This window comes from Hibiscus syriacus, unplaced genomic scaffold (assembly GCF_006381635.1).
Source record: "Hibiscus syriacus cultivar Baekdansim isolate YM2019G1 unplaced genomic scaffold, ASM638163v2 tig00004046_pilon, whole genome shotgun sequence".
NCBI classification, from domain to species: Eukaryota; Viridiplantae; Streptophyta; class Magnoliopsida; order Malvales; family Malvaceae; genus Hibiscus; species Hibiscus syriacus.
The window spans coordinates 690128-712196 of NW_024061997.1; the positions used below are offsets into that span (position 1 = coordinate 690128).

General features: G+C 35.6%; 1 pseudogene; it reads right to left on the minus strand.

Annotated features, from left to right (window-relative positions):
* Nucleotides 1-1279: 1279 nt before the first annotated feature.
* LOC120188301 lies at nt 1280-15988 on the minus strand (annotated as a pseudogene).
* Between the last annotated feature and the right edge of the window lie 6081 nt (nt 15989-22069).

Sequence of the window (22069 nt, forward strand, 5' to 3'; positions counted from 1 at the left end):
AGGAGTTAAGCACTAGAGGCATAATTTTATCATTTTTTAACTTGTAGATGAAATGACAAAACTAAAAATTGAACATATAAAAGAACACTAAACGAACTTATTTGCGAACGCTAAATGAACACGTTCATGAACATATAAACAAATGCATTTAAGAACATTAAACAAATATGTTCCTGAACAATAAATAAACGAACATGAACACTTTAAAAAATAAACAAACAAACACAAATATAACTTTATTCGTTTAAGCTCGGTTCATTTACACCCTTATATACACACCTTGCAAAAATAATTATTTAAACTCAAATTTTCAAAAAAAAATGTAATAATGTTTTTTTACTACAAAGGTCCTTCTATTTATTCAAGGTTTTTTTTTCCTTTTTTGATAATAAGTTAAATATATATCAAAAGTAGGAATTGGATAAAGCCATAAATTAAGGGGCTCCCCTTCACACAAGTAACAAAAAGTTATATACCAATAATGGTCAAAGAGAGGAAGCCCTTAGGAAAACACTCAGAATTATAGGCACAAACATTTTTCAATACTGTTTCATTGCTAAATTTACAGCAGAAGAAATCCATATAATTTATAGGTGCTGTCTATCATATTACAACCTCCATATAATTTATAGGTGCTCTCTATCACCTTGAGTTTCAAGAGGATCATCTGACAATTATCAAATTAAACTTAATTAATTTGAGTTAAAATATAAACATGGATATAAAATTTTATGTTGGGAGATAAATTTATAAAATTTTATGTTGGGAGATAAATTTATAAAATTTTAAAGAACATTTCTATAAAATTTAGGGGACATAAACAAATTATCGATAAAAAATATAAAAGAAATATCTAAATTATAAGAGAATTTAAAATTTTTAGAAGCGTGGCTGTCTTGGCTAACTTTGTCATTCTTAGCTACATGATCTGACGTAAAATTTTATGATAAGAGGACATACTTGTAAAATTTCAAGAGAACGAAAATAGATTACTAATAAAAATATAAAAATAAAATATTTAAAATATATGATAATTTAAAATTTTCAGAGGACAATTGCTTCATCTCCATCTGTTCCCTCAATAAATCCCTGGCTACATCCATAGTCTAACCAGTTGTCAGCCCTTTCAGCCTCTCCGTTCTCCATTTTCCTTTGTCCTTTTGGAAGCAAAATCAAATCTTTTTTCAACCCTTCTTTTCTGTAGGTTGAATGAATGCTTAAAATGGATACCCTGAAATGATTTTGAAAAGTAGCAAATTTGTTCAGAAGAAAAAGAAAAATAGTACAGATAATCATTAAAAATAAATGAGATCCCGATAGTACATCTAATCATTTCTTTTCATGCACTATATGTCTATACATGGCAAAAGCTGTTAACCTCTATTATTTACATCTCCATTCTGCAGAAGCCTCTACAATTGATGAAAGCAACTTCTTCTGCTTTGCACTAGCTTTTGGTTGTAAATACTGGTTGGTTTTTCCTTGATTGGATTTCTTACACTACAAAGCTTGTGTTTCATCCGCCATGGCAGCAACATTTCAAGCCCACAACCCTTTGGGGAAGACAGTGGTGGTCGCTTTATTACCGCTTGCGAAACACATGGTGACTGATCAGAATAATTGCATAGGCAGGGAAGCTTTGTTTTGGATATGTTTAGCGCGGATGATGCAGCCAATTCTATGGCGTCCGGAAGAAAGCGTTCGATCATGAAAGTTGGAGGTGGACAATCACTGTGCTCCAAACTCATGGCTAAGTTCAAGCCATCCAGATCACTTGGCTCTAAGCTCTTTGCTGATCCATGGAACTTCTCTGTTTTCTCAACAATGTCCATTGCTTCTGTTAGTGACAAAACTTCCACGGCATCCGAGAATACATCGTCGTAGTCATCCACGTTGGCATCATAAGCTTCGTCATGGTGATCATGATTGTGATCATAGTTCCCTTTAGTTTCTCCTTTCGGGGGACGCCATCTGCCCGGTGGGGGTTTCGGACGAGGCGTTTCGGCCTCATCTACGTTGCTACTTCTCTCCGAGTTCTTGGGATTGCCAGGAGCCTGTTCCCAGCAGAACGGAATCCCATCACTCGAATCTTGGCATCCCGCAAGGGAATTCATGCAAGAAACTTCATCACTAATGTATCCACCGGACGGTCGCCTTGTCGATAAGAGTGGCACATTTAAGTTGAGCTTTCTGGGGGCGTTTCCTCTCCTTTGCTGCATTCATTCCTCATCCCATATAGAGAAATATCGTTGTGGAAGAGAAGGATTCATTGGAGTAGGTGGGGACCTTGAGATGCATATGATCATATGAATGAAGATATGATAAAGGAGTGGTGGTATGAAATATTTGTGAAGCAACTGAAAACTATGGGAATCTCGTGCAGTGTATTAAAACCGATATTTTCACTTTCAAGGGTCACAGGTTGGATGGAAAAGGCCTCAAGTATGAAGTTACCATTTGCTGCAAGTCTGGAATCATCCAGAAACCATGTGGCACAACGTTGAACGACAAAAGTTCGTAGCTTTTGGGAAGAGAAAGCACAAAATTCTTATTACGATCCCTTTGATGTTGATGGTTTTCCAGTTTAATTGCTCCTGGACCCTTTACATGGGTGAAAAGTAAAGAATGAAACCTGTTAAAAATGATATATAGCAAGCTTGGAACAAAGAGAACATATATTTACAAGCTACTTTGTCCATTAATTTCCCCTTTACTATCACACCAAACACTATCCTTTTTGTTTCCTCCTCGGTTCCATATCTCCATGGCAGAGCTTCTGAATTTCCCAGGGACCTACTATCCAACAATTATGGTGCCCCTTGTAATCAAACAAAAATACTCGAAAGAGAAGTGTGGAAAAAATCAGGTTGCCGCAGAGATCGATGAAGAGAGGAAATGATTATGTGGATTCTTTCTTACTTTTACTCTTCTGCTCACAGACTTTATTATATAGCTCGAGAGTATTAGCGTGGTTAGAATCAAGACATAGGGCTGCTTCACGGTCTCTAACAGCAGACATACTGTCACCCATTGAGTCATGGAATGCTGCTCGAAGATGTAGTAGCTGCAGGTCTGGCTTGAAAGCTAGTGGTTTTGTGAGCTCTGCAATTGCTTCGTTTTCTTTGTGATCGTCCATTAGAACTGGAAAAGACAGAAACTTCATGTCAGAGGCTGAAAAAAGCTAGCCCCATATGCAAATATAGCCTCGGTATTCAGGATTGAGAACAAATAACAAGTAGTTATCGTACTCTAAACTTGAATTTCTTATGGATTAAACATAGTGGAAGACAAGGAATCAACTTCTTAATCTTATTAAATAATTCATTTTCCTCGTCTTTCTATTTGGATAAATAACATTTGAACATTTTAAAGAATAGATGACGACGAATAACATCATATTGATATAATTTAACAGAAGCCTTGATCCTGAAACCACCTCATATCAAGATGGATGTCCTTTTTCCAAATGCTATATAATCAAAGAAACTATAAAGGAAGTTCTTAATTTTATTCCTTAAATCTGAGAACTGAGAACCCTATGCTTTTATGCCAATAAGAAAACGGAAAATACAGCACACAAAGCAAATGAAACTCTCACACATTAAATACCAAGGCTTCAATGTGACCAAAGATATAGGAATGAAAAAATGGGCTGAGCTGATGGAAAAAGAAGAGCTTAAAAGAAGGCAAGAAAGATGTAAAGCCATGGGAATATTTGTTTTCTCAACCTTCAAACATATCGAGAATTAGCTAATGCTACGATTGGTAGGAGTATTATTTTCCCTCATGTTTTAGTATATGAGAAGGCAATAACTAATTTCACCTCGGTAATTTTTAGCCGCTACATGACTTGGTTTGAACAAAGAGAAGGAAAACAAATTCACTTATTTTGATGAGGTATTATTTTTTGCTAGAGGTTTTACTCATCCTTCTTATTTCAAGTTCAAATTTGTACTAATTCTTCTTTATATTATTACAAATTATTTTAAAACTTATGTTATAATTAAGTTTTTCATTGTGTTAATACTTATGTAGCCAAATGTAGCATAAAAGCATAGGAGTCGCAGTGCATTTGATTCTGCAATGCCTAATCAAAACCAAGGTTGAATGCACGATTTACAAACAAAATTGTTGGGGCAAGCAGCCACAACCGTGGTCAAGGAATTTACCTGCTGCTCTGTATCTGTATGGATATGTCCTCAAGGGATCTAATTGTGTAGCCACAGCAAGATCACTCTTTGCCATGTCCCGGTCAGAATATTCTGAACGCTTCTCATAAGCTGAAGCATTGTTGCGTGACTTCTCTATCAGCTTAGTCATCTCATCATATGCAGCTTTACGCTAATTTTTTAGATGAAATACACGTGCTAGACCCTGATGTGCTCGTGTATGCTTAATGTTCAGTGCATTCATGTAACAATCAGCAGCAAGATCTAGTTTTTCACAGTCTACATACACGCTACCTAAATTATTCAAGGCCTGCAGAAATGTGGAATCACTCAGAACACAAAACCAATTCATTGTCCCAATATAGCTAGGATTTTTTTTTCAGAATTATATAGCTGGAGTTAAATTGTTCCAAAAATACTCACTTGTCCTTTCCGGAGTCCATCTGAAGGGCATCTTAGAGCATCCAGAAGAAGTTGGATAACATATGCTGAGGACTCTTGATCAAGACTAGTATCTGCTAAAGCATATGCTTTGAGGAAGAAAGCTTCAAATGACCTCTGGATGGAGATTGACTCCTCTGCTTTAGCTAGTGCTTCTTCACAGTGGCCGATGTCATACATTATCCATCCTTCATAGACAAGCCTTTCATGTTCTGAGGTAGTATGGTTTCTAGCCAACCGCAGACTACGCATTGCAGCCTTCTGACAATTTAACATACAGCATCCAGTAGCAGCAAACACTTATAAGTTAGAACTGATAGAATATTAGGTGAACAGAATATTGTATTCTGTCAATTTAACATACAGCATCCAGTCGTAGCAAACACTTATAAGTTAGAACTGATAGAATATTAGGTGAACAGAATATTGTATTCTGTCAATGTTTTGAATTAAACAATCAGTACCATTGAGAAACAGCCTCAAGTGGCATCGAACGAGATGGATTAAAGGAGGGGACAGAAATACTAGATTTTTCCACTTGTGTGCTCTAAACAGAAACAGGAGAAATGCAATTACTAGTCTGAAGATTAATGGGACTGTTATTTCAGACCCGTCTCTGATCAAGACCCACATTTCTGATTTTTTTAAGACAGCTTTTAATTCCATTTCTACAATGGAAGTGGAGAACTTATTTCTGGATTTCTCTAAACTGTCAAGAGAACAGTCTACAAAAATAGAGGAGAAGTTTTCAGAACAGGAAGTTTGGCAAGCTATAGCATCCTCGGACAGTTCTAAATCTCCTGGTCCGGATGGTTTCACAATGGGTTTCTTCAAGAAATGCTGGCCAGATTTAAAGGAGCAAGTACTGGAATTTTTTAACGATTTTTATTTCGGAAGGATGTGGGAGCATGGAGTAAACCACGCCTTTATTACCCTAATTCTGAAAATTTTATATCCGGAAAGTGTTGAAGACTATCGACCAATTAGCCTTGTAGGAAGTTTGTATAAGATCCTATCAAAAGTTCTATCCAAGAGACTTAGCAGCTGTGTTAGTGACATTATCAGCCCTTTCCAGTTTGCGTTTATACCAGGGAGACAATTGTTGGACTGTGCATTTGTTGCAAATGAAGGGATCGATTATTGGAGAAAACAAGGTCTACAAGGGGTTGTTTTCAAAGTTGACTTTCGCAGAGCATACGATTATGTTGAATGGCCGATTTTGAACAGAGCAATGAAGGAGATGGGCTTTGGTATTAGATGGTGTTCGTGGATCTCACAGTGTCTCTCTTCTGCTTCAATTTCGGTTCTGGTGAACGGTTCCCCATCGGAAGAGTTTACTATGGCTAAAGGACTAAGACAAGGTTGTAGTCTCTCTCCGCTCCTATTCAATATTGTAGGTGAGTTGCTGCATTTGATGCTAGATAAAGCATTTGACAAAGGACTTTTCCAAGGTTTTGTGATTGGGAATTCTGCAGATTCACTTCGGTTATCTCATCTTCAATTTGCCGACGATCTCATCATTTTTTGCCAAGCTTCACTTACTCAGATTAAAAATGTCAAAAGGGTGTTGAGGATTTTCAGTATAATGGCGGGGTTGCATCTAAACTTAAAGAAGAGTAAACTTTTTGGTGTAAATGTTGATGAGGATATTTTATCAGACTGGGCATTGGAAGTGGGCTGTTATGTTGATCGTTTTCCCACAGATTATTTGGGTCTTCCAATCGGTGCTAAGAAGAATTCTGAAGCTTTATGGGATCCTGTCCTTAAAAATTTTAATTCAAAACTAGCTGGGTGGAAAGCTTCTTCTCTGTCCTTGGCTGGCAGGACAGTTCTATTAAAGTCAGTGTTGACTTCCCTGCCAATATTTTTCCTATCTTTCTTTAAAATGCCTTGCAAAGTTGGGAATAAATTAAACTCCTTAATGGCCAGATTTTTATGGGGTGACAGTGCGAATAAAAGGAAGATCCACTTGGTTAGCTAGGGTACAGTATGCAAACCAATGAACAGTGATGGCCTTGGGGTTCTTGACTTGAATCTTTCTAATCGGGCATTATTGGGGAAATGGGTGTGGAAGTTCGCAAATGAAAAGGAATCCATATGGAAAAGTGTTATGTAGTAAGCAAATTATTAGTAGTAATACTATGTCTATTAGTAAGGTCATTTCTCCAAAATCTTCTTGGAATTTGAGAAGTATTGCTAATAATGTTTTGAAGAATGATTCGGAGGGTGAGTGTCTTAGATCATTTTCGAAGTTGCAAGTAGGCAATGTTAAGTCCATATCTTTTTGGACTGATCCATGGGTGGATGAGGTTCCTTTAAAAATTCTTTTCCCTAGAATTTTTGCACTCTCTACTAACAAATGGGGTAAGGTTGCTGATTTTGGAAGCTTTGAGTTGAATGGTTGGCAGTGGAACATTATTACTAGGAGGAATTTGTCTGATTGAGAATTGGAACAATGGTTAGATTTGATGATGAAATTAAAGGAAATAAAACTCACTGATTCGGTTGAAGATTTTCTCTCTTGGTCTGCAAGTGGTGATGGGTTATTCTCAGTAAAATCGTGTAGGAAAGCTCTTGGTAAGGAAGTTGGGGGTATTGATTTGTGGTCAAAAGGGGTGTGGTTGGGTTTGTCTCCGCCTCGTGTAGAAGCTTTCCTATGGCAGTTAGCTCACCAGAAAGTTGCAGTTAAAATGGAGTTAGTGAAAAGAGGAATGTCCTTAGAAGAAGATATTCTCTATCCTTTGTGCAAGGAACATGAGGAATCTGTGCAACACTTGTTCATTTCGTGTTTTGTAGTTTGGGAACTATGGAATAAACTGGCAAGCTTCTGGGATTTGTCTATTGTGCTACCACAGGACCCTCCTTCCTTACTTAATTCGTGGGGGAGTTTGAGGTTGAATTCATTGATTTGGAAGTTTAGAGTCGTTTTTTGGTCTATTTGGAAAGAAAGGAATGCGATTGTGTTTGAAGGTTTAAACCTTGATAGGCTGTCTCTCTTTTTCCTTGTGAGATTTAGGTTATCTAAATGGTTCCTAGCCAAGTATCCTAAATTCCCTATTCAGGAAGATCTGCTAATTGGGGATGCATCACTTGCTGATGGTATTTATGTTCCTAAACCTAAGGATCATTCTGTTATTGGTTGGCTTCCTCCACCTGTTGATTTCTTAAAGATGAATGTTGATGGAGCTGTGAGGTTAAATGACTCGATTGGAGGTATTGGAGGCATTTTAAGGGACTGGAATTGCTGCACTCTTTTGACTTTTTCAGAGAATATTAGTCAAGGTCCCCCACCAGTTGTAGAGTTAAAGGCTATTAAAAGAGGCATCGAAATTTTTTTAGCTTCAAGTTGGTCTGCTGCCAGTAGATTGGTTGTTGAGAGTGATTGTAAGTCAGCAGTGGAGTGGATTCATTCCCCGTCTTTGGCACCAGTTTTCATGTTGCCTCTTGTTAAAGAAATTTTGTTGATCCTTTCTGAAAAGGTGGTTTTAATTAGGTTAATTCCAAGGTCTTGTAATGGGGAGGCAAATAGTTTAGCAAAGCAGGGATCGGTTGATTGTATGTTTTAGTTATAGTTTATTTTTCTGTGGCTGTAGGTTTTTGAAGTAGCTGAAGTTGTTAAGTCTTATGTAAAATCATCTGCTGTATTGTTAAGTCTTATGTAATTCCGGTTTGGTAATAAAATGAGGCACTCTTTTCCTCCCTCCACTACTTGATCATTTCTGTTAGGAAAGGGTCAACTATGAGGAAGGATTTTAACGAGGCTTCCTATTCCTATAAAAAAAATGATTGCAACTGACATGTGCAATACATTTGATACAGTAGAGTTAACATATCAAATATAAGTTGACTTAATAGTATTCGCTCATAAGTTATAATTAAGAAAGCCACGTTGCCTCAAAAAATAAACTGTACTAACACTAGGAAGCAAATGAGGAATGGAATTCAAACATATACAATAGAATATTGAGGCCAAGAACCATTATGAAGAGAACGGAATGGAGGCTGTTTAACTTTTCTTCTCCTAATAATGGTAACTAGGCTGCACATAGTGGATGGACCAAATTTTCATAATACCATATGGTATCACCTTGACGGCAAGCCGGCTGGCATTTTATGGACTCTCAACAGTAAAACTATTATAATGTGAAGTAGATTTTATTTTAACCTGTCTGTAGTTAACACTTGATACAGAATCCACCCTGCCTTTAAATAGGCAGATACATCTCAAATTAATACAGAAGAAATTTTCGCTTGGCTTATCATAAGTTCATAACGTTAATCTTAGATCTAAGTTTGAAAAGGAAAATGAAGTCATTTATACAAGGGCACAAAGTAGTTGATCTTCACTACAAAGCAATAATGCAAGTTCTTCCATAGAGATAAAAACAAATTTTAATCTATTAGAAGAATCTATAGAGAACTTTCCATTCAACAGAAACAGCAAACCGGCATTTTAGTGGAACAGTGAAAGAGTTTGTCATGTTACCTTAACAGGAGGAGAGACTGCCTGAACCATAGAAGGCTCTTTCCAGGGTCATTTGCTAACATATGCTGTACAACAGCTAGGGAACCAAGATCATCGACAGAAGACCAGCGATCATATAATTGCATCCAGCAATCAGCCTGACTCCACTGTTTGACAAAAGGACAGAGGAACTCCACCAAGTGGTCACCATGCATTTTCCCATAAAACATCATGTAATTTGGTTCCAGAGTCAAAAGTGCCCGAGCATCTCTCAGAGCACTTTCATAGTCCTCCATGGCAATCGAAATCCAGGCATGTAACTCAAGCCAATCAGTGGATACCTTGAAACTGATTATTTTACTGATTTCAGAGATGGCAGCTCCAATCTTGTTGTTCTCCAACAATGAAACAGCTCGATACTTGCATGTAAAAGAGAGTGTTGGATCCAATTCTGTAGCCATCTGTAGATCTGACATCTTCTCCTTCCCATCACAATACAGAGAACGTTCTTGATGCATCCACCCAGCTGGCTTATATTCTGAGATGAGTGAGTTAATAATCTTGTAAGCTGAATACCTGTGGCCCCGCTTGAACTTGGCTCTTGCTAGACCCACTTTTTAATATATATGACCAGACTCACAAGCTGTCTCAAACCAACTTTGAGCATCTTTGTACTCTTTTCTCTCAGGCATTACAACACCTAACTGGTGATATGCAAGTTGTTTCTGCCAATTTTCCATTGCGCACTCTGCCAAACTCTCTAGAAGCATCACAGTAGTGTTCGCTTTCATATCTTCCTCCATTGCAATTTGGCTCAAGAAGAAATATAACAAAAAGGAAGCATGCCCAACTAGAGCCAATCTTTCCTTTGCATCCGGGCCACAAAAATATTTCATCACATTAGGAACATGCATTGAATTTGGGAGTTCTCTTAAAAAGTTCTGCAAGCAAGCTGCCACAAGAAGATATGCATTTTCATCTAATCCATACTAAATTAACAACAATGCATCCTCCATATCATTTACCAAAGATGCTAAATAAGAATCGCAAGCAGACTTCAAATTGTCGCAACAAAACCTATTTGAGAAAGATAGAAGATCCATAATAATCTGCGGATCCAATGAATCTACTCTTCTGGTCCTGGTATATAATTCAGCAGCTTTCATACACTCTACCGATATACTATTCAGGGTAAAATTTATCTTCTCTCTTTTAGACTCCCTGAAACCACCATACAACATTGTCCTAAATGGTATTGATAATGAAGCGATACTGGACCGTGTACACCTAATCTCGTCATCTCCAATGAAAAATGACATACCCATAACCACCAGAAGTGGAACATTCCTCGTCCTCAATTTCCCCTCGCGGAGTCTTAGAACAATTACAAGGATCATAAATAAATTCCGGGTTATAACCAGCTATCAACGTAGCCTTAGGGCACTCGATGTTTCTTCCCCAACAATTCATTGAATTTGTGCCAACAAGCTCATCCTCCCTCCTCTCATACCTCAACCACGCCGCTAACACAACCTTGGAATGCACATCAACGGCAGGCTGCCTGGCTGCTCGAAGAGTCCTCCGTAACAGCTTCAGATCAGCTAGCCCTTAAAAATTGCAAATTGCTCAAGATACTTCCCAGATTTCTCAAATGGAGGACACCTCTCAATCCTAAGGTGCACATCAGCAAGTGTTTCTATAAAATCAACAAACTTTGGAGATGGCTCTATCTGGGGTTCGAGGAGATTGGCGACAGGGAGGCTGTAAGGAAGCAAGGTTTCATTTACAAAAGTAAGGGTCACGTTAGAAGCTTGGTAATTGTGAATGGATTTAGGTTGATTCGAATTAACACTAAGATGGTCCTGAAGTTGGTGGAAGAGTTTTTCACCGACATCTCCACCACCACCGGTGCTGTTAAGAGCATAAACTTGGGTCCCTTTACATCTATCTAAAACATTTAAACTACGCATTGTGGGAAATTTATTACGTTGCATCTCTGTCAAGATCAAAGGGAAGAATCTCTCCAATGGTACAAAAAATAAAAAGTTCAACAAGATTTCAGACCATCCAAAACAAAAATTGAAGATCTAGAAACGGGTGTTGAGAAAAACAATAAAACGAAGGATAAAACAATGTTTACCTGCAAAACACGACAGGTTAGAGTAGAGAAGCTGACAAAACAATGGTAATTCAGGCTCAGTTGGGTGTTAACAAAGAAAGGGTTTTTTTTTTCCTGGGATTTCTGCTCAGTTTCCTTTTTTTCGCTTTCTTTTACATTTTAAGAGAAAATAGAGAGATTTGAGGAATCAGAAAGCGGCCAACCGGAAGTTGTTTGAGAAGTGGAGGTGGCTCTTGAAACGGCCACGCACACTCTTTTTCTTTTTCTGTGTTTCAATCTGCTAAATTTGATCAATCATGATTGATTTTGCGGGCGTTGTCTCTGTTTCCCCAAATTTGATGGGATTGGGAGTCGAATTGTTTGGTTTAGTATTTGTCTGGTCAAAAGTTAAAACCATGGCAGAAACAGGGATTAATGTATCTTACTAATTGTGCTGTCTGAATGTGAAGATGATGACCACTAAAGTTGCGCCTTGCCTTTCATCATGCCAACTTCTCTCTCATCTTACCCCCTTCATTAATTATCGTTATTTTCAGGGTAAACTACATAAATGGTCAGTAAAGGTTTATTAAGTTTCTCTTTTCTTCACTGGTATTTCATAAGTAATGATTCAATCATTAACACTATCGATTAATAACAAACCGATTACTCGATCATTGAAAATCGTTATTGAGAAAACATATTATTGATATGATACATTAAACCAATTATGTAACTTGTATCAAATTTTTGCATCTCTTTCTCTTTCCATCCTCTATATATAAATAAATATTTGATATTTTTCTTTCTTTAAACTTTTAAGGATTAAGTCTTTTAATCTTCAATTCATATAAATAGAGGCCGGGGTATATATATATATATATATACTATATCACTTCTCCTTGAGCTAGCAAGTGAAATTATCATGATGTAAACGATCTTCTTCTAGGCTTAAGTGGAATTTAGGTGTGCAGGTATCGAGACCTCGTGGTTAGTATGATGTCTCTCTAAGAGAAATACCTAGGGACGGTTTGGGGCCTATAGGTCCCATATCGTGCTCTTGGTTGAAGAGTGAAATTACAACCTAGCATTCGTTATGTCTCGTAGGATCTTTCTTCCAAGAGTACTTATGGCTTTGGGAGTATATTATGACTTATGGACTAATACATTACTTGTCTATCTGGAGAGGTTGCTACACGATTGGCTAACGAATCGAGGGAATGTCTATTGTCAAGTATGGCATGACTTTATGACAGGTTAATCTGAGACGCAAATCATTGTGTCAAAGACTGACTTGTTTGGGATGAGTCCCATACGAGTGCCGCACAACATAACAATAGGATCGGGATGTTATGTCTGTGATTAATCTCAAACATCCATTTTACTCATCTAATAGTCCTAAAATCTGTATAAAATTAAAAGAATTTTATATTATGTAATAGGATCATATATATATATATATATATTTTTTTTGGTAGACAAGGTCATCTAGGACCACAGTTCCCTTCTAACATTCTGACCACCCCGACCATCTTCAGCTGTTCCATTAGGGAGCCTTGAGTGCATAAAAGAGCCACCTGGATTAGTGTTCCACTTCGGCGTCTGTGTAAACACCATCAACATCAGAATCAACCAGCGTTTCCAACTATCGGTCTTTCAGAAGCCCTTATTACCTTTGAAATGTGAGCATTGTTATCAAGTTGAAGCTAAAATTTGAAACAATACAGCCTGTACTAGTGCTAAACTTTACTTGGATTTGGTAGGCAAATATGTGAGTCTTAGGGGCATAGAATATCAGGCAGCACAGATCAAGGTTACGATTATCGGACCATATAGGGTTTAGCAGTGGGTGAATTATATCAGTTAATTACTTAGTTTATTAATAGTATCCATTCTGTCATTTTATTCGTGAAATATGTGTTTAAATGGAGTTTCTGCAATACTGTACTGAGTGTATTGCTTTTGGCCAACCCATTGGTTGGATAATTCCTACACTAGACAAGAATGAAAAAAAAAACTCGAACTTTGAAATGCATCACCATTGAGATATACATAATAGGTAACTCTTTAGAGTTTAGAAACAGATCAAATCTTTCTCTCCCTATAATCTGCAGGATGGAGAGAGAGATGAAAAGACTTGGTACAAGCCACATCAGTTGCGTGACGGTTATATCAGCGTTTCATTATTTTAATAACGGATGTTAATGGTTGTGACCAATTTATTATAAATTATAAATGTACTCAAAGTTTTCTATGTTATTCGTTTCTCATCATTATCACCGATTGCCATTGATTATCATCCTTAGTCACCATCTACCCACATCGACTTTTGAATTTTAAAATTTTCAGTTCATTCATTTTCAACTTCTTAAACATAAATTCAGTGTTTATTTCACTAAAAAATTATCTCAAACTCCACAAACATAATCTAGAACCGTTCAAATTCTTTTAAAATAAACAATAATAACAAATTTATCATTGTATTTCTTTTAAAATAAGGACAATTACTTAAATTTATATCATAATGCATTTGTCGTAACCGATTTCCGGCGATGCGACGTGTCTCGACCTATTTGGGTGAAAACCCGATTTTGTAAAAGAAATGTTTCGGAGTCGCCATCGACCTTTTAAATTAGGTAGGTCGAATACCTAATAATTTTCTTTAAAAATTTTTTTAGAAAAACGTCATTTAAAAGATTTACCGATCTACGTGTAACCAGCGATTCGTTCTTTTTTGTAAAATAAAAAATGGGTTCGGGGATCGATTACGTGTGGGGAAGGATGAGCACCCCCACAACGCCCAAAATTGGTACCTATCGATTATATATTGTCTCTAATTAGTAGAAATCTAAGAATTCGAATTTATATTTAAATCACTATTCCATGATTCTTGATTCAACCAATACAAATATTATAGAAAAATTCAAAAGAAAAATATAAAATATTCCCTTATTTCTAATTGAAGAGAAAATATTTCCTAAAATACTTTATGATGAATATTTCTCTTTCCAACTGAAATAAAAGGAATATAATAATTTTTCCTAAGAATTCAATATTAAAATAATTTTTATTCTATCAAGGAAAGAAATTAAATTAATTAATCCGAATTATATTATTAGAAAAGATAGGGGATATTCAATCATTTAAAAATACCGAGACTTGATCCCTAATAAAATTAGCAAATTGTCTCGATAAGTTTAAAATAGTGAATATTTCATTTTCCCCTCAAAATCAATTAACTTTTAATGCAATCAACTCTTTTTTTTAGGTTTTTCTAGTGGGATATTTATTTATTTTAAAATGTCGGAAAAGAACATCTAGTTGTCTTAAGACTACCTTTTCTTAATATTTTAAAATACATAAATACTACCCTTAATCCAATTATGTAATAATATCGGGTTATGCACGTGAGGCTATCATGCAAATTATGCAAAAGGATGTCATGTAAGAATTAATTAAACATTCGATTAAAATAAATCTAAAGCTAAAATCACTATTAAACAAAGATCACAAAAAAAACCTATCAATGCATTACATATACTAAGATCAAAGTAAAATCGTGACCACCTATAAAACTAAAATGAAAACCGAGAAAATACTATGCCAAATATGCAACATCACAGAAACTTAAAATAACATACCCACATGACTAAAATAATATGCAAAAACTTTAAAGTCTAATATCTAAACAACTGAAATTAAACAAATCAACATTTATGACGAAAATTAAAGGAACATAAAATAAATAGACAGAATTAGATATATGCAAACTTCGACCTAGGGACTAAAACGAAACATAAAGGAAATAAAAGCAAAATGTCTAAAAAAAACTGAAATGAACACATTACTAATTCCGGGCTAAAATTAAATTCGGGTAAAATAAATAAACAGAAAACATGCAATTTTTGGAGATCAAATACTTGAAACAACATAAATAACAAAAGGGACTGAAATGAAATGCGCATAAAACAGAAATGCAAAATTAGAAAGCATGAAATACTCTATTTGTGGACTAAAAAGAGTTAAGCCAAATAAATGCGTGACTACAAAAGAAATAAACCCACAATTACATATAGGAGTAAATTGCCACTTAACAAAATTTCACATCAGATGCAAAAATAAATGAAAATTTGAAATAACATCACCTAAGGACAGAAACTTAAAATGCGGAAACAGGGAGCCAAAAACACGAGTTCAAACATCCTAGAAGAGGACCAAAATGGAATAAGGCAGAAACTAACGTGATCTCATTTAGTTCCATCTTTACCGCAACCTTGTTCTCTTCTCTACAATCACTCCGATGAACACTTCTCATGGCTAAGGTAAACTCAACTCCCATTTCTATTTACTCTTTATTTTGATTCAAGAATAATAAATAAAAATGGTTGCATGCTGTTGCTTAAGGAAATCCATACCTTTGTTTATTTTGCTCGTTTCAAAACCAAGAGCACACACATACATCACACTAAAAATGAGTATGAAAATTACCTTCAACACTTTCTATTATTCTCGAAAAATCAAGGAATGACCTCTATTACACACTGTTTTTCTTTTTGTTACAAAGGATCTCCTTTCACAAACTCTTTTCTTTGTTTTCTTGAATGGACACCGTTTTCTTCGTTCTTGCTTGTCCCCCTTGCCCTTCGTGAACCTCTCCTCTCCTTGTGTTCTATTCCCCTTTTTTTCGTGTCTCTTCCCTTCTAATTGTGAATTTTCGTTCTTAAATGCCTCCCCTTCTTGCCAAACAGATTCCTTTCTCCTAATATCTCTTCCCTCATGGATTGTGAGCTGGAAAATGCTTTGATAGTGCTCCATTAGACCATGTCTTGTGGGACAGATTCGTGAGGTTCATGGGCTGTTATCCTTCAAGTGGTGGAGACAACTCTTCATGGTCTTTGCTGGACATGTGCTGATTGAAAAAAAAGCTGGAGATTGGTTCATTATGGGCTATGACATGTCTCCACTATGTATGAGTGCATAGGTGAGTCATCAAGCATGGGTGTTTAGAGACAATGCTGGAAATTGATTCCACGTGCTGTTCCTTCTCTTTGTGTGCTGTTTATGTTTAATTTCATCTGGTTTAGACACTCCTTAGAGCTCCCAAGTGCTGATCCAACGTGTCTATTGTGCAAGTGAATGGAAAACAAAGGTTTGTTGAAAATTCGTAATTCCCGTATTAATTATCCAGCTTGCACAGTCCTTATTTATCTGAGCATATCTTGAGCTACCGATATCGGATTGAAGCGATTCAAAGTGCGTTGGAAAGGTAAGAGATAGAGAATTAAATGTTAAGAGACTTCCTCATCCAAATACTTGTAACGTGTTCAAAATTGGTAATCAATATGGATGACGTACACTGTCCACTGGACTGCTTTGAATGTACCTCAAGAGTCTTTGTATTTCTATCGCTTTGCTTTATCGATTTCTTTTGTTCTAATTTATCTCTTGAATTCTAAACTGAAATAAATATGATTACAATCCAATTCAACACCTAAAGCTTCTCGATTTCATATTAACCCAAATGCAAGCTTTCACGATTTATCACTTGAATTAGTTCATCATCGAACACAAAATCTCCAAATAAATTCTTCGATCATCTTCAAGTGAATTTAAAAAATTGCCCGGACAAAATTAGGGTATTACAGCATTCATATTATAATGATAATATGTTATAACGACAATAATTTAATTTATATAAAGTTTGATAAATTATATATTAGGTGCAATTTTTACCTTTATTTTTTAGTATTTTGTGTAATATATAAGGTACCTCATGTATAATTTTTGTCTTAATTAAATTAAAATACAAAAAATTAAAAATATAAATTTATATAAATAAATCATATATTATAATTTGTATTAACCAATAGATAAGATATTTTTAACTTATCGAATTCAAAGATAAATGTAGAATTTTATGTCAGGCATGTGAACTTTTACCAAGTTAAATTAAAAATTTAAGAGTTCCAATTTATAAAATTTAAGATGTAAGAAATTAGATAATTAATAAAAAAAATACTTATATAAGAATTTGAAGATTTGAAGGGTGCATCATCCTCAACACTTCTTTCTGTCCACCTAGATTTAATTTAATTCACTTATTAGTTATTGAAATATAAAAATAAAATTTTATAAAATTTAAATGATATTTAAACTTAAAATCTTTTAAAAAACTCATAATTTTAAAATTAAGTTTAGATTTGTTATTTTTAATTCAAACATAACTCTGAATGTAATACATTTTAGACGATGAGATTTAAAAAATTCAGTTATCAAACTTAAAAAGACTTTATTTTGAACTAAATTAAATCTTAACTTATGGGCAAACCTTCGTAGAGGTCAAGAGGACCCTTGGCCCTCACCAATTTTTTTAATGTATTAACTAATATTGGAAAAAATATTTTTTTTGAAAAATAAATAAAGAAAAAATTACCATACCCCTTCAATTAAAAAAAAAATCTATTTATAGAAAATAAAGAATAATTTAACCTCGCTTTAATAAATTTCTAGTTCCGCCCCTATCTTAACTCATTCAAACATGAAAAAAATTGATTTCAATTCAATTTACGTGATATAGTAATGTCAACTATCATGCCATAGTAGGTGAATCTATGCTCACTATATATAAAACTAATTGGATAAGAAGCCTAGGTGAGAAAAGATATGGAATTCAAATGTGGTAGGGTTTTGCCATGTCTCAACAATTGAATTGTTGTGACCTTCAACCATTAAATTAATATGCAACATTTCTAAAAGGATGTAAGTTATTTCTAGTGTTACATTCATTGGTAGCTTGTATATAGCCTTTCATTGTGCAATTTCATCTCTTTCCCTAAGGCATTTCTGTAGTCATTATAGAAACTTAAGATCAAACTTATCCCTCTAACCGTATTGCAACATCTTTTTCCAAAATAAAATTTTCAAGAAAATTCGATCATCAACTTAAAACTCAATGTTTCGATGTTTCATATCACGTACAATATCTATTGATCAAATCTTATCTTTAATCTTTCACAAATCAACCTCATCTTATATTTTGTTTCTCTAATAAGTATGGGCCAACAGTCATACTCTCGTTCAACTCCGCTCAACACAATGACGTCCTATACCTATATAAAGTTTCGAAAGGATTGATCTTAATACTTGACCGAAAATTATTATTATAAGAAAATTCTATCAAAGGTAAGTACTTCTCCCAACTACCGTCAAAATTGATAATACACGTGTAAAGTATGTCATCTAAAACTTGGATCGCATGTACTGAATGACCATCTGATTGCAGATGATAAGTCGTAAAAAAATGAGCTTTGTACCTAAAGCTTCTTGCAAACTCTTCTAGAATCTTGTTGTAAAACATGGATCTCTATATGAAATAATCTATACAAGGATGTCGTGCAAACACAATCTCAATCATGTACCACTTCGATAATTTTTTTCAAAGAGAAACTATACACACCACCAGGAAATACACTGCTTTTTTAGAATCGATCATCAATCACCCATATTACATCTTTATTTTTAGAGTTAAGGACAAACCCAAGATATTATGTGCCTCATTCAAGATAACATGCCTCAAATTCATATCACTGTGCATACAAAATCTCTTATGGAAACTCAGGATACCATTCAAATTAAACCCAAAATCATCACTGAACCAAACCATTGATAACTTGCTAAAATTTTCTTATCCAAATATCGATCACTCAACTACTTATCCAAAATTGATTAAGTAATTTTATAATTAAGAAAGGAAATGGAAATGGAAGAAATGAAAGTGATAGAAATATTATCTAAGGTGGTTGCAGAAGTATTGTAGAAGAATCCTTCAAAGGTTGATGAATTCGGCCTCTAAATAATGTTGCTGGTCGTATGCCTTGTTAATGATTGAAGGATAATTCAAGGATGAAGAAATGAAAATAGTAATGGAATGGTGATAGAGTTTGGCGTGAAGGTGATGGACTATGGTTAAGGATTGATGGTGATGGAAAGATGGTGATGGAAATAATATCTTATAAAACTAAGAAGGAACCAATGTTATAAATAATAAAGACCCATTTCTTATAAGTTTTACAAGGGATGGTAGCAAGGACTTTGACCCACTAGTTATAGAAACTAGGAATCAGAAGTATCAAGGAAGGGTTTGATGCCACAAACTTAAGAAATAATCTTGCTTAATCGATATAGTTCTAAAAATAACTTGAAGAGAGAATAATCTCAGAAGAGTTTAATTTATCAAGAAGGGTTGAGTTTACAATGGAAATATAATAGCCTATTTATAGTTTTCAAAGGGTTTAGGCCGAATAGACACATGATGGTTCGGCTAAGGTTGAAACCCCTTTAAAAACACATGATTTTTAATGAAAATACATAATTTTAATGAAGATAAATGCTCTTGGCCAAATGGTTATGTGTTGGTTCATCCCTAAGGATGTTTTGAATGCATTTGGAAGTTATTTGGGCGCCAAAACAAAGAGGAAAGAGTCTTTGGCCGAATAGGAAGCATCCTTTGGTGTTTTGGCACCAATTTGATGTCACATGGAGTGCACATGCTTGAATGATGCACATGCCAGCCTACTTGAACACACATGGGTCTTCTTGCAAGGCTTTGGTGAGGTTGCAACCATAAGATGTTGTCTTGAAGTCCATGGAATGAAGATAGGCAGCAACTAGGCATGACTTAGCTTCCAACATGCATCTAGGTGTCATGGTCTTCAATGGGCAGCAACTTGTCATGAAAGGTCACATGTGTAGAAGGTAACCTTTCATCATTTGAGCTACTTTCCATGTGTTTGAGCTGAAGATGAGCTGGTCATAGATGAATTACATGAAGATGAGTCATAGGACAACTCCTTGTGAAAAGGCACCTCTTGGAATGGCAACTATTTGCGAAAAGGTACGAATCCACTAAAATTGACATAGACCATATTTGCAGTTCAATACAAGAGCTTCATTACGATCGGTTAGCCTATTAGGCCAGGCTTACCAATAAGATTGATTTGTCCCCATTTGGAATCTAAACCGGCATAAACTCTGAGTATTGAGATATTATACTACAGGGAGTCCTCATCTATCATCTCTATTTCTAAGTAAAAAATTAGATTATGAGGCCCATCTATTTTTCCAAGTCTCAAACTCAATATTATTGGAGACCGGACATAACTATACACTACAAAATGGTTAATTGCCATTGACTTTGCTTTCCCTTTTTTTTATTAGATCCCTCCTTACACATGATTGTATTACCTTGTAGATTAGGTCATATTTTTTTTTGGAGATTCTAATCCTTGCATATTCAACTATATTATCCTCCAAGCTATGGACTTCGTCGTCGTGATCCTCATCTTGGAGCCATGGACTCAAAAGTTTTGTCTAATGCCTAGCCCGTCCTAGGATAGAAGCATCCCATTAAAAACCAACTTCAGTTTATTATGCATTTACATCAAGATTTGAACCTCTGGCCTTACTTAAAGAATCTAGTGTCTCATTCCATTATACTAATTGATTTTTAGTAAAATCTCATTCATATTTAATATAAAACCTCATCCACATTCAATTATAGAAAAAGAAACCAAAAAATCTACTTCTCTTTCTCACTTCAAAAGCCCTCACCACAAAATCTACATATTTCAATTTCCAACACTTTTTTTTATTTATTATGAATCAATATAAAAATCCCAGCTCTTAATCGAATTGAATCAGTACAATTAATCGTGATTTCCTTATGCTTTTAAAATGATGAAATAGGTAGGTTGAGTTGACCTAAGTTAGAGTTGATAGAGAGTGGGAGTCCATCATCTTCATCCATACACAAATGATGCAAGCTTGAAAATATATGTGGCGATTTCATGGCGTGGAAATATATATATATATATTATATATATATATATATTATATATATAATATATCTGGGTTGCTTTGAACGTTTCTCTTCTGTTTCCTCTCCGTAACCTCCCTTCTTTTCCTCTTTTCCTCTCTTCCATCCTTCCTCTCTCTTCTTCCCAATTTCCTTCCCAAAAAAAAAGATTTGTTGAAACAAATAGGAAGTTTCAACCTCAAAGGTGACAATCTTTGGGTTATCGGTGCTTTTTTTTTTGGGCTATGAAATGAGCCAAGATGGAGACACGAAGATTGCAGCGAAGAAAAACCATGATTTTGAGTTGGGATGGTCTTGTGGCGACGACGACGAGTTCTTTGAACCTTGCAATAGAATACCATGCGCCGTACCTGCGACGAAGAAGATTTCGATGACTGCCGTATTTCTTTCTCTACCGCTGCTCCATTCCATATGGTGTAGTTTGAGGATGTTCTAATGGTGGAGACGGCGAGAGAGACCTTCTGTTCCGCCACCACACATACGACGCATCCTCAAGCGTTCCAGAAGACGAAAACGGCGAGGGTGACCTTTTCTCCCGATGCGCCCACCACAAATACAACGCAGTCTCAAGTAGGGATGGTAACTCAACCCGAATCCGACGGGTTCCGACCCGACCCGACCCGATCGGGTCAGATTTTTTTAAAAAATTTTCGGGTTCGGGTCGGGTCGAGTCGGGTTTTTTTTAAATGCACTGTTCGGGTCGGGTTTAGGGTAAAAATCCGACCCGACCCGACCGAAAAATATATAATTTTTATCTTATATTTAGGGATAATTACAATAATATCCCTCCATATATAATTTTTTTTCATTAAGTCACTGTTTTCATTGAATTAATTTTTTTTATTGGGGTCGGGTGGTTTCTAAGTCATATATTCGGGTAGGGTCGGGTCGGTGAAACATAATTTTGTCGGTCGGGTGGGTCACGGGTGGAGAACCCTTTTCTCCGGGTCAGGTCGGGTGGCCCAAACCCGACCCGACCCATTGCCATCCCTAGTCTCAAGCATTGGCGACAGCTGAAAAAC